The following is a 17,478-nucleotide window of genomic DNA, read 5'->3' as shown; positions in this document are numbered from 1 at the left end:
CACAGTAAATGGGAAGCTGGAAAACTATTTAGCAATGACGTCAACAATACCACTTGACACTTGAGCTCAACAAGCCCGAAGTGGTAACCGAGCAACGTCTGTCTTGAGGGAGATCTCAAAAAAAAAAGCTTTGAAGAGGGAATTCAGGGTGTGCGATAGATTCCTGGGTCTCTCGGTCTCTCTCGGTCTCTCGCCCTCTCCCACACTTCAATTATTCCCAACTTCTAGTGGAGTCAGCCGAGGAACATTTTCAGGATATGTCTTTAACGAACTGGCTGGCCAGGCCTGACCTTCGACTGAAGGTGATTTGGGCAGAAATTTATAATTTTCTTAGGGAACCCGTGATAACTCATCTATTCTTAATGAAAGTCATAGCTCGTCTACTCCCCTTTCACTACAAACTTGTGGAATCTTTAACGTCCACCAATGACCAGTGCTGGCAGATGGTTGCTTTGGCTTAACGTCCATCCGATGGACGGCGCACACATTGATACCTCGCACAGCAAGTGAAACCACCAATCCAACAGTTTATAGCTGGGTCAGGATTCAACCCCAGGCACGACACAGCTCAAAAGCAAGTACAGTACACGTCCCTCAAGGCCATCCTGCCTACCTGTCTGTTTCTTTCCACATCACGAAAAATGTTTGTTTTTCAACATACAATATCTTGTTTCTTAGAAACCAATGAAAATACTTTAAGAGACCATCATTGTCTCTAAAAAAAAAAAGCAAAAATTAACGCAATATACTTCCATAGCTGTGCCAGATTTGCACCAAAGCGCACACGTCAAAACATTATGTACACACAAAATGGTGGCATTTTTGGCTTCCAATCACCCTTAACACCAAAAACACACACACACACACACTCACACTTTGAAATCTGGTAGGTCTCTGTTCCACCTCCTGAAACCCACCTGGCACCCACGTGTCGAGATAGTAGCCAACAACAGCAACTTGCATACATACACACAAACACACGAATACACGTTACAACCCCCTTCTCTTGCACTCTATAGCTCTTCTTCCCCGTCCACCTAATTTTCCCGTGTGTCCAATAAGCAGTCTCTTTGGTAAGTGACACACGGCACACTGATTTGCGTCGCCATTCTCTTGCCAACGGTAGTCAGAGCAGGCATTTGTAATGCGATCATTAATGTAGTGTCCCATATGAAGAGAGAATGTGTAAAGAAGATGTGAGCCATGCATTTCAATGAGTGAGGCAAGTAACCTGCTGGTAAATCCTTCATCCCAAGAGAGGTAGCACGAGATGGGATAAAGAGACATCTGTGGTCGACATGTGGAAGGGTCACTCATGGCAGAGAATGTGTTTGTCTTTTTTCTGACAATGTCTAGGAGAAATATTCGTGATTCTTTGAGGTTGTGATGACGTTGAAAAGTTTCCTAAAGGTGATGTGGTCGCATCCGAGGCTCCCCGAAGGTAACGTGGTCGGTGGATGGATCATCACGGGGAAGTTCTCGAGAAGGATGAAACTGCTTCTCCACCTGGTTAGATATGTTTCCTACTCGGTTTGTGGTGTTTGGTAATTTTTTCAGTTGTTATTAACAGAGGAAACGATGCTGATAGACAAAAGCAGGTGTCATGATGATATAACAGTTATTCAGTGATGTACAGATCTCACTTCACTTACAGTGTTCAGAGTTTACTAAACCTTTTTAGGATGTATTGTGCTCTTTCCTCTTAATGTTTCCATTCCTTGTGCCCCCACCTGCTCCTATCTCCACCCTTCCACGACCCACCTGTTCTGTCAACAACCTTCCCATTTACCTACAATCACCTTCTATTCCCAACGTTTGGCTTTCCCTGCTGTTTTCTTTCTCTCTCTCGTTCTCTCTCGTTCTCTCTCGTTCTCTCTCGTTCTCTCTCGTTCTCTCTCGTTCTCTCTCGTTCTCTCTCGTTCTCTCTCGTTCTCTCTCGTTCTCTCTCGTTCTCTCTCGTTCTCTCTCGTTCTCTCTCGTTCTCTCTCGTTCTCTCTCGTTCTCTCTCGTTCTCTCTCGTTCTCTCTCTCTCTCTCTCTCTCTCTCTCTCTCTCTCTCTCTCTCTCTCTCTCTCTCTCTCTCTCTCTCTCTCTCTCTCTCTCTCTCTCTCTCCGGTTGATACTTAATGTATGCGTGTCGTTGGTTGTCACCTCCCTATGTGGGTTTCAGAATGTGGAACGGAGTCCTCCCAGATCTCAAAGTATGTGTGTGTGTGTGTGTGTGTGTGTGTGTGTGTGTGTGTGTGTGTGTGTGTGTGTGTGTGTGTGTCCACATACAAATGACAAATGTACTCACATTCACTCAGTGCATACACACATGAGTGTAAGCACACACCTTCGTATACAACGCACGCACTCTAACCAGACTTGCCCTTGTTTGTTGTATGAACAACGAACATAATTCCGGAGAACTCGGGTCAAACACATGAAAAGAGTCTTCAGCTCTTACTCAGGCACAAGTGAGTCACGAGCTTTCAAATGTGGGTGCACACAGAGGATAAAAGGATAGGGTCGGGGATGGGGGTTAGGTGCGCATTTTCGAGGGAACAGTTCCTTCTATTAGGTGTAAGAGGAAAGGGGCACTAATGTGGAGGAGGGCTCAGTTTGCCATGTTTCCTAAAGTGTATGGTTGTGTTTATTATCCTGGTGAATTTAACTTAGACAGAGAACGCAGTCAATCTGCCCCCCCCCCCCCCCAAAACGACCACCCTTTTGACCTTGCAGTGACATAAAAGCCAATGGGAACGCAACCATGCAGGTGCACGTGGAACTGAAATGTCATAAAGACAGAAAAAGGTTGTTCCTGGAAGGGGAAGCTGGTTTGAAGTTTGCAGGCAAACGATGTTTTGTTTCACGTCACGTTTCGTTCGTGATGGCAGGCGCATGGAGGACAGCATTCCGACCGTGTAGTCCAGTTTCTAGTAGAACGAGATCGTGTCACCCACTGGCACTGTCACCCTTACAAAACACCATGCTGGAGTCTCCACGGCAACCTTTCACCATCTGAACAGCTGTACCTGCGAGACCAAACGCATCTTGCAAACGAAGGAAGCAATTAAATCCCAGCTGTTGAACTTCCCTTTCGCTACAAATGGTGGGGAAGCACAGGCTCCTTTGGGGTAGCATGTGAATTAAAGGTACACGCACAACGCCTTTACAAGACTGGTTAGAACCGATCAGCCGAAAATAACAATGGGAATTCACGTGTGTGTACACACAGACTACAGTATACACACACACACACACACACACACACACACACACACACACACACACACACACACACACACACACACCTGGAAGCTCAGTTTATGTCATTGTCAGGTAAGCGCACTCACCTTTGAGCTGGCTATCCTGGGTTCGAACCTGCACAGAGTTATAAACTGGTGTTTTGCATGCGAAGCGACTCATCAACATGTGCGTGTCGTCCATCGGAGGGATGTTCAGCCAGAAGATCTGGTTGTCGGTAGTCGTTGAACGTATCACGGTGTCATTTGCGAAAAGTACACGAGTTATCGCCGGTACCTTGGCCAAGTTCCAAATTCCTGCACCCTCGGTCGAATTTCAGATCCGGAGAGCCAGCTTGTGCAAGGTTTCGAAAAAGAACGTTCCATGGTCGACCCCACAAGAAGGTGGGAATCATTGGGGCCATCGAAAGAAGTGGTAAATATGATGTATATAAAGCAAACACAAACACACAGATATATTACACTCACATACACTTCACACATGTATAAGATACAATGGTTAGAACAGGACTAGTTACGTACGGTGGATCAACCGTAAACAATGTCGTGCCGCGTATAATCAAAATCCTCCTTTCCAAAGTGACAATCAAATCGCGGGCAACCGACTGGGACAAGTGGAAGAAAGGTAGATGCGCACTTCGGACGCACTGCTTGTCGTCGAGATTGTCAATAGAGGACTTCCACGGTCTTAATTACACCGGGTACGGGTGAACTCACCGTGAGGATAGAACAAGCTCGAAGATGCTCTGGCAAGGGATTCCCCCCAGCTTGTCTGCCCGATGTCACGCCAACAAGGCCAGAGCGCAGGGGCTTCACCAAAAAATGACTAAAACGACAACCAAGGGATAAAAAAAAAATCAAAAGCCCTCATCGCACCGCCTCTTACATCCTCGCTCACAACCTCCGCCTTCTCCGTGACTCTGCCGAGAGCCCTCCCTCTCACCGCACTCCTTCCCTATCGCTCTCCATGCAGCGGGCAGAGCTGCACGACTATGGTGTCAGGCTGGTGAGGGTAAACCAGGGTAAAGAGAGGCACGGAGGATATGGTAAAAATAGAAATGGAAAAAGCTATATATTTAGTATATCCGCTTTAGTTCAAAGATAGTATAAATCAAGTTGAAAGTGTTTACAGATCATTCCACTATATAAGCTTGAAATGGTTGACGGTCGAGATGCGTTGACCCACTTTCCTGCGGTCCATAATCAGGAAATGAGAAAGCAATGTGTCGCTGACACTCAATTGTGTTGCTTGTAGTATTTTGTGTGATAATTAATTTGGAGCAAGCAAGGCATGTTGGGGTAGGGAGAAATGACTGTCTCATAACTATAGTCATGGTTGAGCTGTAGAAACTGCTTTTTGCTAAATCTTTATACGAGTTAATCTCAGCCATATAACTCGAACAGCTTGAAGTGACATGTGACCTCATTAGAGAAAGGGAGACAGCAGCTCTTTGTAATATCCCGTGCCAAGGCTTTATACTGGTGCTGTACTTGTGTTGGGGATTATGGATCAGATTCCAGGTCGTGATGCTACCCTTACCTTCAAATCCAGCTTTTTCAAGTGCTCGACATTCTGAAGCTGGTTCACAAAGTACCATTGCCGATACCTTTCATGACTTGAATCTTTTATACTCTTGGTTTCTCATGCGCAGACGGTCAAGAGGGAAGGCATTACCTTTCTGGCTCAGCCTTACCTCCATAATGTTCCACAACCAGTGGAATCTAAGAACGGTGAGTCTATTTATGCTGATGCTCTCTTGTGCCAAACACCTAAGGCTAGATGGGATGTCCAGCCTTGTTCGTAGGGAGATCTGAGGTTCTGGAGTTTCTGCAAAAAGAGAGAGATTCTGGTAGACCTTAGAGACCTGATGTTGAGTGGGAGCCAAAGGGGATGTGACATTGGTGTGACATCTGCCATTGGTCTGCCATTGATTGACGACTCAAGTTTGCTGTCCCCCAAAGAGAATCGAGTTTTGGTGTCACTTTTAAGCCTCTCCTCAAGCAAATGAGTAAGGATGATGCAAATAGGGAAGTGCATGCCATTTGGGGTGAGTCACTTCCATCGTGGGGTTCTACATGATGTTTCATCACTGTTTCAAATGTTGATTTCCTTTTTTGTTTTTTACTTTAAAGTGAAACTTGAAATTAAACTGTTATTCTGATGTTTCAGCGATGAAGGCACAATATTTTGGAGCGCATTGTTTGTGGGATGGGACATGAAGCCTGCTTGTCACAGTTGCCTGGGCATTATCAATTTATATTATCCCTTAAAAAAATAGCAGATCATGTGTGCTAGTAGACGAGAAAACATAGCATAGCGTTTGGTGGAGGAGTTTTTTTTTTATCAGAATAGACAGTTATAGGACCAGGGGTCGTAGATTGATAGTGAAGAAGTGGAGAGTTCGGATGCCAGTGAGGCACACCTTTCTCGGCCTCACACTGTGCAAATCAAGGCATTTAGGATCATTGGTATCTCTCGCGATGAGGCTGAGTCTTTGGGTCTCACTCTCTCTCACCGCAGGCAGATCAGTGGTCTGTCTGTCTTCTACCGTCTCCTCTCTGGCCTCACCCCCACCTGCTCTGTCTGAGGTATTCCTCCCCCCCCCACCCCATATTTCCGTAGGGTGCTCAAGGTCTGCCTACCAAAATCCTCCTGGAAAAACTACCAAAATCAAGAAACACTGCTCACATTCACTCTTTCATTCCTCCTTTCTTCCGCCTTTGGAGCAAACTCCCACACTCTCTTCAATCCCACTCTTCCCTCCACATCTTCAAAACAGCTGTTCACCACCATCTCTTATCTTCCCCCATCCAAAACCACAATCTTTTCTACCCCCGCTAATCCACCCCAAACCCACCTCCTTCAAGTTCCCTGCTTTCCTTCCTGAAAGTCCCTGTAGTGTCCATATTGTTGACCCTGTGTACCCTGCCCGATACCTCCCCCTTCCACAGATCTCCTCATGTCTCTGTTCCACACTGCTTTTTTTCTTCCCTCTCCTCCCCTTCTCCTCTCCTGCTCCCCTTGTTGTACTTTATGTGTGTTAGCTCTCATACGAGCCTCGACAGTGAACACAAAAAAAAAATCTATATTAATTTTATTTGCAGTGATGTGAGGCTCATGGAAAAGTTTGGACGTAAAATAAATGCAGGACAAAGACATTAGCAGACATCACGGAACTTTTACAATAATTATAAGGTTTGACAACGTTTCATGGACAAATTGACACATTATATGGGATGTGAACCTGGGTCAGTAACACAATTGCAATCAAACAAATGCCCTTCTGGACTTTGATTAAAATTTGATATATCCTGCTTAAATTTGCATCGTACTGATTTGGCTTTTTGACAATTTGTATTTTTTCCTGTGGTTGTGATAAGCTAATCACATTGTAAGGATGCCACCAGGCCTTTGTGGTAGTGTGGGTGGTAACAGGTGTTTCCAGGTCAAGTTCACCCGTCAAACAACATTCTCCTTTCCCCAGCAAGGAGCCATCGCATTCCAATCTCATAATTGTTTTCCTTTAATGACCAGAAACAGTTTCATCAATATTATTGCATTGTAAATGTCACCTCAATAAATCAGAAATGATATACTCATCGGAAAATAAGTTAAGGCAAAATAGGTTTTAGTCTTTTATAGCTATAACTGTGGTTGGGCTGGCAGGATGGCCGAATTCTAATCCTGACCCACGGATAAACTATCATCCTGGTGTTTCACATTCAGGGCGAGGAACCACCGTGTGTGTCGTCACTCGGTTGTCGTCTCGTGTGCCGGTATTAGTTGGTGGATGTTAACGATCCCACGAAGTCCTTCACAAATAGTAGGTGAGTTATCACTGGGACCTTGAACAAATTACAAATTCCTGTCTCGCCGGACTGTTGGGAAGGCAATAACAAACCACCCATCATAGCCTTCACCTGAGAATTGCTTTGGCAGCTGAAACGCTCTGTGAGAGTCCAGTACATTTGATTGATTGATAATAATTAGTAAAAAAAATCCTTACTTATTGGATATGCTAACATAAAAAAAAAGAATTGTTCTTTTGCGGACTGCTGTATCATGCTCTGAGAACTTATTGAAAGCCCCTTATATCACTTTCATTCTTGATGTAATTTGATATGATGTACCCTAATCTTTACAAAGGATTGGTGTTGCCAAAGCAATTTCTTGCCAGCGTTATATTGGGTGGTTTGCCATTGCCTTCCCAGCGTTGCTTGCCTGTGCTCTATTCTTTTAAATGCTGAGCAGCAAGCGAACAAACAAACAAATGAACAATCACTCATAGAGCGACACTTGGTAAAACAGCACAAAGTAGAACGACACTTGGAAGAATGCGTACCTCTGCCAGGTTGAACAGTTCATGTTTTGTATCCCACTGATGGGCTGGATCCGAAATAAAATATAATCCGCTTGTTCTTGTCACCTCACCAACTCATCCACCTTATTTTGCCATAACTTGTCCACAACCTTTTGAAATATAATGATATATATATATATATATATATATATATATATATATATATATATATATATATATATATATATATATTTTTTGACCCTATCTATCAATTTTAGAAATTAGACCTGTATTGATATTTTGACCTTAAAATTAACTGGTGCTTGAATTAATTGACTAGATCGGCAAATCCTGTTCAAAATTTCAAGTCAATAATATGCAAATTGAGGATTTTAGAAAGTGATCCTAAGTTGTTGAGCTGACCTTTGGCCCATGTTGACCTTTTGGCATGTGCTGACCTCAAAAAATAATTGGTGGTTGTATTCAATGAGCCGATATGAAAATCCTGTTTAAATTTAAAGTCAATCGGATGAAGATTGACAATTTTAGAATTACGGGCAATGTTGACCTTTTGACCCATGTTGACCTCAAAAATAATTGATTCTTGAATTCACTAAGCTGAAATGCAAATGCTCTTCAAATTTCAAGTTAATCGGATTAAAATTGAGGATTTCAGAAATCTGGCCTGTGTTGACCTTTTGGTCTATGTTGACCTTTTGGCCTATGGTGACCACAAAAATAATAGGTGTTTAAATTCAGTGACCTCATGTGTAACTCCTCTTCAAATTCCAAGTCAATTGGATGAAAATTGAGGATTTTAGAAAATTTGGCCCAAATTGGTATTTTGGCCTATTTTGACCTTTTCGCATATGTTTGCCTCAAAATTATTAGGTCGTTGAATTCAGTGACATGATATGCAAATGCTCTTCAAATTTCAAGTCAATCAGATGAAAATTGAGGATTTTAGAATATTTGGCCCAAATTGGCTTTTTTGGCCAAAGTTGATATCAAAAATAATTCGTGCTTGAATTCAGTAAGCTGATCTGCAAATGGTCTTCAGATTTCAAGTCAATCGGATGAAAATTGACAATTTTAGAGACAATTAAAAAATTTGGCCGATGTTGGGTTGACCTTATGGCCTATGTTAACCTCAAAAATAATAGGTGGTTGAATTTATTGACCTGATATGCAAATCCTGTTCAAATTTCAAGTCAATCGGATGAAAGTTGATTTTAGAACATTTAGCCAAAATTGGCCGTAGACCTTTTTAGTAGACCGAATTTTATGAAACTTCAACATGGGACCATTGCAGGGTTGGTGACCATAATCTCCGAAAATTTCAAAACGATTGGTTGAGCAGTTTGGGCTGGAGGTGAGCAGACAGACAAACCAACAAACAAATGAAAAATCATGCATGGGGTGACAACTTGGCAAAACAGCACAAAGTAGAATCGGACTTGGTAGAGTGCATACCTCTGCCAGGTGGAACAGTTCATGTTTTGTACACCACTGCTGGGCTGGATCCAAACCAAAATCACCTTAGTTGTTGACTTTGGGTCTATGTTGACCTTTTGGTCTATGTTGACCTCAAAATTATTAGGTGGTTGAATTAATTGAACTGATATGCAAATCCTTTTCAAATTTCAAGTCAATCGGATGAAAAGTGAGGATTTTAGAAAATTTGGCCCAAATTGGACTATTGGCCTACATCAACCTTTTGGCCTATGTTTACCTCAAAATTAGTAGGTGGTTGAATTAATTGAGCTGACATGCAAATGCTCTTCAAATTTCAAGTCAATTGGATGAAAATTGAGGATTTTAGAAATTTGGCCGATGTTGACCTTTTGGTCTATGTTTACCTCAAAATTAATAGGTGGTTGAATTTGGTGATCTGATATGCAAATGCTCTTCAAATTTTAAATCAATCGGATGAAAATTGAGGATTTTAGAAATTCAGCCTGTGTTGACCTTTTCGTCCATGTTGACCTCAAAATTAATTGGTGGTTGAGTTCAGCGATCTCATGTGTAAATGGCCTTCATATATCAAGTCAATCTGATGAAAATTGACAATTTTAGAAACATTTTTAAAATTTGGCCTATTAAGTCTCCGTCTCAGATTCTTGGTCATAGTCCAAGTCTCGCACCCATAGAGCAAGACTGGAAGTACCAAGGACCTGAAGACTCGGACTTTCGTCCTCCCGCACAGGTACCGGCAGCGCCACACCCCATGATCCAGTGAATCCATGACTCCCCAGGCCCGACCCAGACGTCTATTGACCTCTGACTCGCAGCCAGCAGAGACATGAATATCACTGCCAAGGTAAGTGAATCTCTCCACGACCTCAACATCCTCACCACAAACAGACACAGACAGGACAGCAGCATCCAAGATGTCACCGAAAGCCTGGATCTTAGTTTTGACCCAAGAAACCCGTAATCCCAGCGGCTCCAACTCCTCATTCAGCACCTCAAGGGCCCCCAAAAGGATGTCTAAAGTCTCCGCAAAGATGACTGCATCATCTGCAAAATCAAGGTCCGAGATCTTGACATTCCCAAACGATGCACCGCAACTTGATCTCTCCGACATCCTCCCTAAAATCCAGTCCATACAAGTGCTGAAAAGTGTAGGAGCAAGTACACATCGCTGACGAACTCCAGTAACAACTGGAAATAAGTCAGAGGTGGTACCACCACACTTCACAGCACATTCAGTACCAGAGTAGAGTTCAGACATCAGATCGATCAGTTTTGGTGGCACCCCACGAAGACCAAGAATCCTCCAGAGGACATCCCGATTCACTGAATCGAACGCTTTACAGAGATCAACATAGGCTGCAAGCAGCCCCTGCCGAAACTCTCGTCTGCGTGCGGTGAGGACACGAAGAGTAAGTATACGGTCAATCGTTGACCTCTTTGGTGTAAAGCCTGACTGCTCTGGACGCTGGTGCTCAAGCAGATGGTGGCGAACCCTATCAAGAATTATCCGAGCAAAGACCTTGCCCGGCACTGAGAGCAGCGTCACCCCTCGGTAGTTGTTGCAGTCTTGGCGATCACCCTTCCCTTTCCAGAGAGGGACAACAAGGCCCCTCTTCCAGTCAGTTGGGATGATGCCTGTGTTCCAGGCAGAGCACAAAACTGCATGCAACGACACGAGTGCAGCATTTCCACCAGCCTTGAGAAGTTCGGCATGGATGCCACAGATCCCTGGAGCTTTGCCCCGTTTCAACTGGTTCACCGCAGCCCGTGTTTCCACAAGCGAAGGTGGACCACAGTTGATTTGAGGGTCAGCAACAGGGATTGTAACACCCTTGACGTCCAACTCGACAGCTGGGGGATCAGCCTGGTACAACCGCTCAAAGTAACCGGCCCAGCGGGCCTTCACTTCAGACTCCTCTGTCAAGAGCCTACCACTCTCTGCTCGAACTGCAGTGCTCCGAGGGATGGGCTTGGATGAACGTAATGCGCGAATTCCCCTGTAAGCGGGACGAGAATCACCTGTCCACAGGTGATGCTCTACCCCCTCACAGATTCCTCGCACATAGGCCTCCTTGTCCACCCTCAGTGCACGTACAGTTTTACGCCTCAGCTCCCTGAACAGCTCAGCTCTGCCATTCAGCCTGGCCCTGCGACTCTGATCAATGGTAGCCAGTGTCCCTCGAGAGACAAAATTCTTCTTTGCCCTGCGGTGAGTTCCAAGACATCCACCGGCAACATCAAGGACGGTGGTCTTGAAGGCGCTCCACAACTCTTCAGGACCCCCCAAAGCACCCAGACCCCCCAAGTGTCCACTCAGCCTGTTCGCAAACTCCTCAGCTACTCTCTCATCCCTGAGCTTGGCAATATCCAGCCTAGGCTGGGATGGTACCATTCTCCAGGATTTAAGGTGCAGCTTTAGAGTTGCTACAACAAGCCTGTGGTCAGTATTGAGGAACTGAGCACTCCGGTAGACCCTGCAGTTCTGGATCATCCTCCAACGACCGTCAATGAGGACATGGTCAATCTCCTTTGCCACACCGCCAGCGTTGGAATACCAAGTCCAGCGATGAGCTTGTGGGCACTGAAACCATGAACCAGCCACCCTAAGTCCATGACTTCTTGCAAAGTCAAGGAACTTAGTGCTATTCTGGTTCATAGTTCCTGACCCATGGGGACCAACACACACCTCATAACCATCCCTATCAGTTCCAGTCGATGCATTGAAATCCCCCAAGACTAGAAGTGTATCTCGTCTGGGGCACTGATCAACCACAGACTCGAGTGTGGCGTAGAATGCATCCTTCACGGTGAGATCACTCGCCTCAGTCGGAGCATAAACAGAGACCAGGGAAATGACACCTAAGGAGTGACGAATCCTTAATCTCATAATACGCTCGTTGACCAGTGTTACCTCAATTATCATTGGGGTCAGCTTATTGGACACAGCTACAGCAACTCCTTGGGTATGGTAACCATCAGAGCGACCAGACCAATAGTAGGTGTAACCACCCACCATTATCTCGCCGCAATCCGGTCTCCGAACCTCAGAGAGAGCTGCAATCCCGATGTCCAAACGCTTGAGCTCAGATGATAACAGAGACAGGTGATCATCCTCTCTTAGGGATAGGACATTCCAGGCACCCACCCGAAGGGACCGCCTCAGGTTAACCCAAGGAGACCGCCATCTGGTGGACGACACCTCAGCACCACTCCGACACACTCTCCCGCAATCTGACCCAGGGATGTTACCCCGTGGTTTCCCTCCGATCAAAGATTGGGGGTCCCGAAGGCTTTGCCCCAATCCCGTCATCCGGTGAGCTGCCCTGCGAAGGGAAGCTGCACAGGAGGTACTCCCACGGAGTGGGTTTTCAGATTTTTTTGCGTTTTTACGTTTTGCGGAATGAAGGGTTTTACGGTGGCTGGAGTGCAAATCCTGCCACCAACCTCCTAATAAGAAGTAACCCAACTGCAGGAGGACGTCTGCAGACACAGTTGGGCACTAGATATGGATGGCCGTTGGCTCACAAGGAGCTCCTCCGCCCTTTGACAGGTTTTGTTTTTAATCCTGCTGGGTGTCCATAGCCAAACACCCTCCTCACCAGAAAACCTGGTGGGGGAGACAGTTTAGTCGCCGACAACCCGACCATGGAACAGGTTAGTACAGGTTTACATGGTAGCTGTAGCAGGTCACAGATCGAACCTGACCTGACACACAATTAACTGAGCTGACATGCAAATGCTCTTCAAATTTCAAGTCAATTGGATGAAAATTGAGGATTTTAGAAAATTTGGCCCAAATTGGACTATTGGCCTACATCAACCTTTTGGCCTATGTTTACCTCAAAATTAGTAGGTGGTTGAATTAATTGAACTGACATTCAAATGCTCTTCAAATTTCAAGTCAATTGGATGAAAATTGAGGATTTTAGAAATTTGGCCGATGTTGACCTTTTGGTCTATGTTTACCTCAAAATTAATAGGTGGTTGAATTTGGTGATCTGATATGCAAATGCTCTTCAAATTTTAAATCAATCGGATGAAAATTGAGGATTTTAGAAATTCAGCCTGTGTTGACCTTTTCGTCAAAATGTTGACCTCAAAATTAATTGGTGGTTGAGTTCAGCGATCTCATGTGTAAATGGCCTTCATATTTCAAGTCAATCTGATGAAAATTGACAATTTTAGAAACATTTTTAAAATCTGGCCTATTTTGGTTTGACCTTATGGCCGATGTTAACCTTTTGACCTTCGATAACCTCAAAAGTAATAGATTTTTGAATTTATTGACCTGATATGCAAATTATATTCAAATTTCAAGTCCATCGGATGAAATTTGAGGATTTTAGAAAATTTGGCTCAAATTGGCCAATGTAGACCTTTTTGCTTGACTGAATTTTACGAAACGTCTATGCGGGACCGTCGCAGCGTCAGTGAGATGAATCTCTGAAAATTTCAGAGCGATTAGTTGAGCGGTTTGGGTTGGAGGCGAGTAGACAGACAAATAAGCTAACACACAAACACAAACAAACAAACGGAGGTGATCAACATACTTGTGAAGAATAAAAAAAAGATTGCCAAGTAACACGAAGACGACGTCGTGCAAAGCACGATTCTTGTAAAATCTGTAAAACAAATTTGACCTCAAAAATAATTGGTGGTTGAATTAAATGACCAAATATGCAAATCCTCTTCAAACTTCAAGTGAATCGGATGAAAAGTGACAATTTCAGAAATTCGGCCCATTGTTTATGCTTTGGCCCATGTTGACCTCAAAAATTATTTGTGGTTGAATTCAGTGACCTGATATGAAAATCCTCTTCACATTTCAAGTCAATGGGATGAAAATTGAGGATTTGAGAAATACCACCTTCATTGTTGACCTTGGTCCTATGTTGACCTTTTGGTCCATGTTGACCTCATAAATAATGAGCTAGTTGAATTCAGTTATCTGAAAGTTAAATCGTCTTTAAATTTCAAGTCAATCGGATGAAAATTGAGGGTTTTCGAAATACCACCTTAGTTGTTGACCTTGGGTCTATGTTGACCTTTTGGCCTATGTTGCCCTCAAAAATAATTAGCTAGTTGAATTCAGTTATCTGAAATATAAATCGTCTTTAAATTTCAAGTCAATCGAATGAAAATTGAGGATTATAGAAATATCACCTTAGTTGTTGACCTTGGGTCTATGTTGATGTTTTGGTTTATGTTGACTTCAAAAATAATTAGCTGGTGAATTCAGTGACCTGAAATATATATCCTCTTCAAATTCAAGTCAATCAGATGAAAATTGAGGATTATAGAAATCTCACCTTAGTTGTTGACCTTGGGTCTATGTTGACCTTTTGGTCTATGTTGCCCTCAAAAATAATTAGCTGGTTGAATTCAGTTATCTGAAATATAAATCGTTTTCAAATTTTAAGTCAATCGGATGAAAATTGAGGATTATGGAAATCTCACCTAAATTGTTGACCTTTGCCTTATGTTGACCTTTTGACCTCAAAAACAATAGGCTTCATCCTCATCACAAATTATACCATGCAGTAAAGTTTTGTGAAGATCAGTTTGAAATTGTGACCTGTAGGTGATCGACAGACAGACAGACGGACAAACATACAGAATATCAAAATCGACAAACCAATATACTTGAAAAATCTTCGATTTTGCAAGTAACAAACAGACAGAAAGGAGTGAAAACATCACCTCCTTCACCTTCGGTGGCGGAGGTAAAGTATCATTGTATTTTTACCTAAATACGGGGACAGCAGTGGATGTTCGTAAACAATGGACAAATACATTTAGTACATGGATTTGCTCTTGGATTCCCCACACCATGAGCCAGGGGTTGAATGTGAACACTCACAGGCCAACCCATCCATCTGTAGTTCATTTACAAGTTCGAAAATGTCTCCCAATGGAATACTCGGCTTCAGGAAGGCTATAGTGTCTCAGTATTGGTGGATAAGTTAAACAATGGATTTTAAACAATGAAAGCTCCTCTATAAACTGCTCCGATGAAGGACTATTACACTTACTCGATCTTATCAGCTTTCATTTGATATAATCCACTGATGTTTCCTGCACGTGAAATATTTACAAACTCTTCCATGAACCTTAGCTCCTTGTAAAAATAAATAAACGACAAAGGCACTCGGTAGAGCGCAGACCTCCGCCAAGCAATGCCCGATCCAGTAGAACATATCGGGCCCAATAAATTTTTCAGATATCATGCTCTATATATTTTTGGCCCGATCTCTCAATGGTGATGAAGAATCACTTATGAAATTTTTTCACTGAAATCGAATCATTTCGTCCTTGTCTCACACCCAACCTGTCCACCGAGTTTAGTCCAAATCCATGGTTTGATTCCTTCATCACGAACGAGCCATTTGCAGGGCTTCATAAGAGCTCAGATTTGAATAACTTTGATTGTCCCAGAATAATTTTTGAGCAGTGGTATACAGGGTGTCCCAAAAAAATATACAACTTTTCATCTGGTGCCAAAGTTCAACAATTTTCGTCCGTTGTTGTACGGTCAGTCTTGGCACTTTTCTGGTGCTTGCTTGGTATCAAAATAAACTTCAGCGTCTCTGCAACAAGAAATGAAGCATTAGTGACAAAATTACTGCTTTTTTAGGATCAAACGAAGCATTTTGAAAGTTGTATATTTTTTTGGGACACCCTATACTCGTTATTTAAACAATTGGCCACGAATTGTCTTTAAGGTTGCAATGGCCACTCATTACACGTATGTGTTCATTATTATTTACTTTAATGCATATTGCCTGATGAGGAAGAAGCTCAACTAGGTAATTGAGAATAATTTGCAACATTTGTGCGTGATATCAGGATTGATTATGCGATTTGTAAAAGACAAAAACATTTCCTCGCGATTCCACCCACACGTGTACTGTATATCCGTGGCACAAGGTGAGAGAAAGCATAGAAGCGTTTATGGGCTATTCATTTACATTAATAAGCTTTGGAGACACCAAATTCGATTACGAGACCTTTCACATAGATCCTCTCCAGTACTCTGACACCTTCTGATAGGTTTCTGAAACCCTGTAGAATGAATGTGGCAAACAAACAACCATTTTCTTTTAACTACACATGTTTTTTGTCTCTTGTTTATTTTCCCCACAAGAGTATTTTTTTATTTATTTATTACTATGGAGCCAATGGCTGCTGGTTGCATCATTTTCTGGAAGCACAGCTGTTCCACTGATACAGCACCACTGTTGCCAGTTCATTGGTACTCATTTTGCCGACCTCGGAAGGATGACAGGCCAAGTTAACCCTACGGCACAACAGGGGCTTGTACTCAAGACCCTATAATATCTTAAGCCTGCCAGCCACCTTACCGTGAAGCCAACTCCAGGCTTCAACAGCATTTTTTTGATCTGTATGGATCAATCCAAACTGATGGAGGAGCTAAACAAGAGGGGAGCAGGTTCATAGGCTGCCATACGATGAAAAGGGAAAGGGGAGATGAAGACATCCCACGTGACTGGATGAGTGGCAGAAAGGGCAGGATGGGAGAGCAGGAAAGGGGTCAACGGGAGTTGAATATAGCAGAGTGGGTAAGGGAGAAAGCATGAGGTGATGATGGGCAGCACTCATGAAGGAGGGAAACAAGACAATAAATGCAGGGAGTCCATTCCACAGATCAGAGAATAAAGGTTTGAAGGAGTGTAGGTGAACATTCAGCTTCGAATTTGGGACGGCAAACAGGTGTGGGATTCTGGAATAGAGTGTGCAACCTTGGCTGCCTGGAGGAGGATGGAAGGATGGATGAGGGGGCTGGAGGGGTGAAGCCTGAAGTGAGATCGTAGAACATTGAGAGTCCACCAACCTTTCTGTTGTGAGCGAGAAGTAGACCTTGGAATTTGGCTGACTGCCGAGATACGCCAATAACATGGAGAGGATTGAACTCGAACTACCTCCAGGGGAGCAAGATGGGAAGCAGTTGCACTAGTCCAGAGTGGAGATCCATGATGAAGGATTCGGTTAAAGGCCTTATGCACGATGATGTGCTTTGAGTGGCTCAGAATGAACTTAGCTCTGTGGAGACTACTGGTGCATCAGTCTGCCTGAAAAGTCAGCTTGACGATCTGGTATGCCAAAGACAGTATGTGACAAGTTCCAAGGATTGTACCTCTTCCAGGGAATGGCTAAAGAAGTAGACTGAGGGGGTTGGAAAACCAATCTTTGTGGAAAGAGTGAGAGCATGGGATTTTCTTGCATCAAAAGATAAGTTCCAATTGGCTGACCAACGACAGTAACAAACATCTGTGGATTTTTAGATCTGCGGAGATGGATTCTGCAGCAGCCTGCATCTCAGAAGTGCAAGTGTCGTGCATTGTTTCTTCACATGAGGGTAGAGTTCTTCACAAAATTGTACAGAGGATTATTCAGAGAAGCGAAGAGGTCATTATTTTGGCCAATAATAATGTC

General features: G+C 43.5%; 1 protein-coding gene and 1 long non-coding RNA gene across 4 annotated transcripts in view; one reads left to right on the top strand and one right to left on the bottom strand.

Moving 5' to 3' along the window:
* The window catches only part of LOC147017440 (transcription factor HIVEP2-like), a 97,392-nt gene extending 93,204 nt beyond the window's left edge, over positions 1-4,188 (bottom strand). The window contains exon 1 of one of the 2 annotated variants that reach the window (XM_085847100.1): positions 3,965-4,188. The gene's annotated coding sequence lies outside the window, so the exon portion shown is untranslated. The remainder of the gene's footprint in view (positions 1-3,964) is intronic. The other variant, XM_085847101.1, reaches the window with a different exon arrangement.
* The window catches only part of LOC147017439 (uncharacterized), a 72,605-nt gene continuing 59,306 nt past the window's right edge, over positions 4,180-17,478 (top strand). For both annotated transcript variants that reach the window (XR_015049503.1, XR_015049502.1), the window contains exon 1: positions 4,180-4,253. This is a non-coding gene — a long non-coding RNA (uncharacterized LOC147017439). The remainder of the gene's footprint in view (positions 4,254-17,478) is intronic.

Source organism: Eptatretus burgeri, chromosome 11 (assembly GCF_056783735.1).
Source record: "Eptatretus burgeri isolate ZD-2024b chromosome 11, Ebu_testis_v1, whole genome shotgun sequence".
Taxonomy (NCBI): domain Eukaryota; kingdom Metazoa; phylum Chordata; class Myxini; order Myxiniformes; family Myxinidae; genus Eptatretus; species Eptatretus burgeri.
This window is presented reverse-complemented; position numbering and strand designations above follow the sequence as displayed.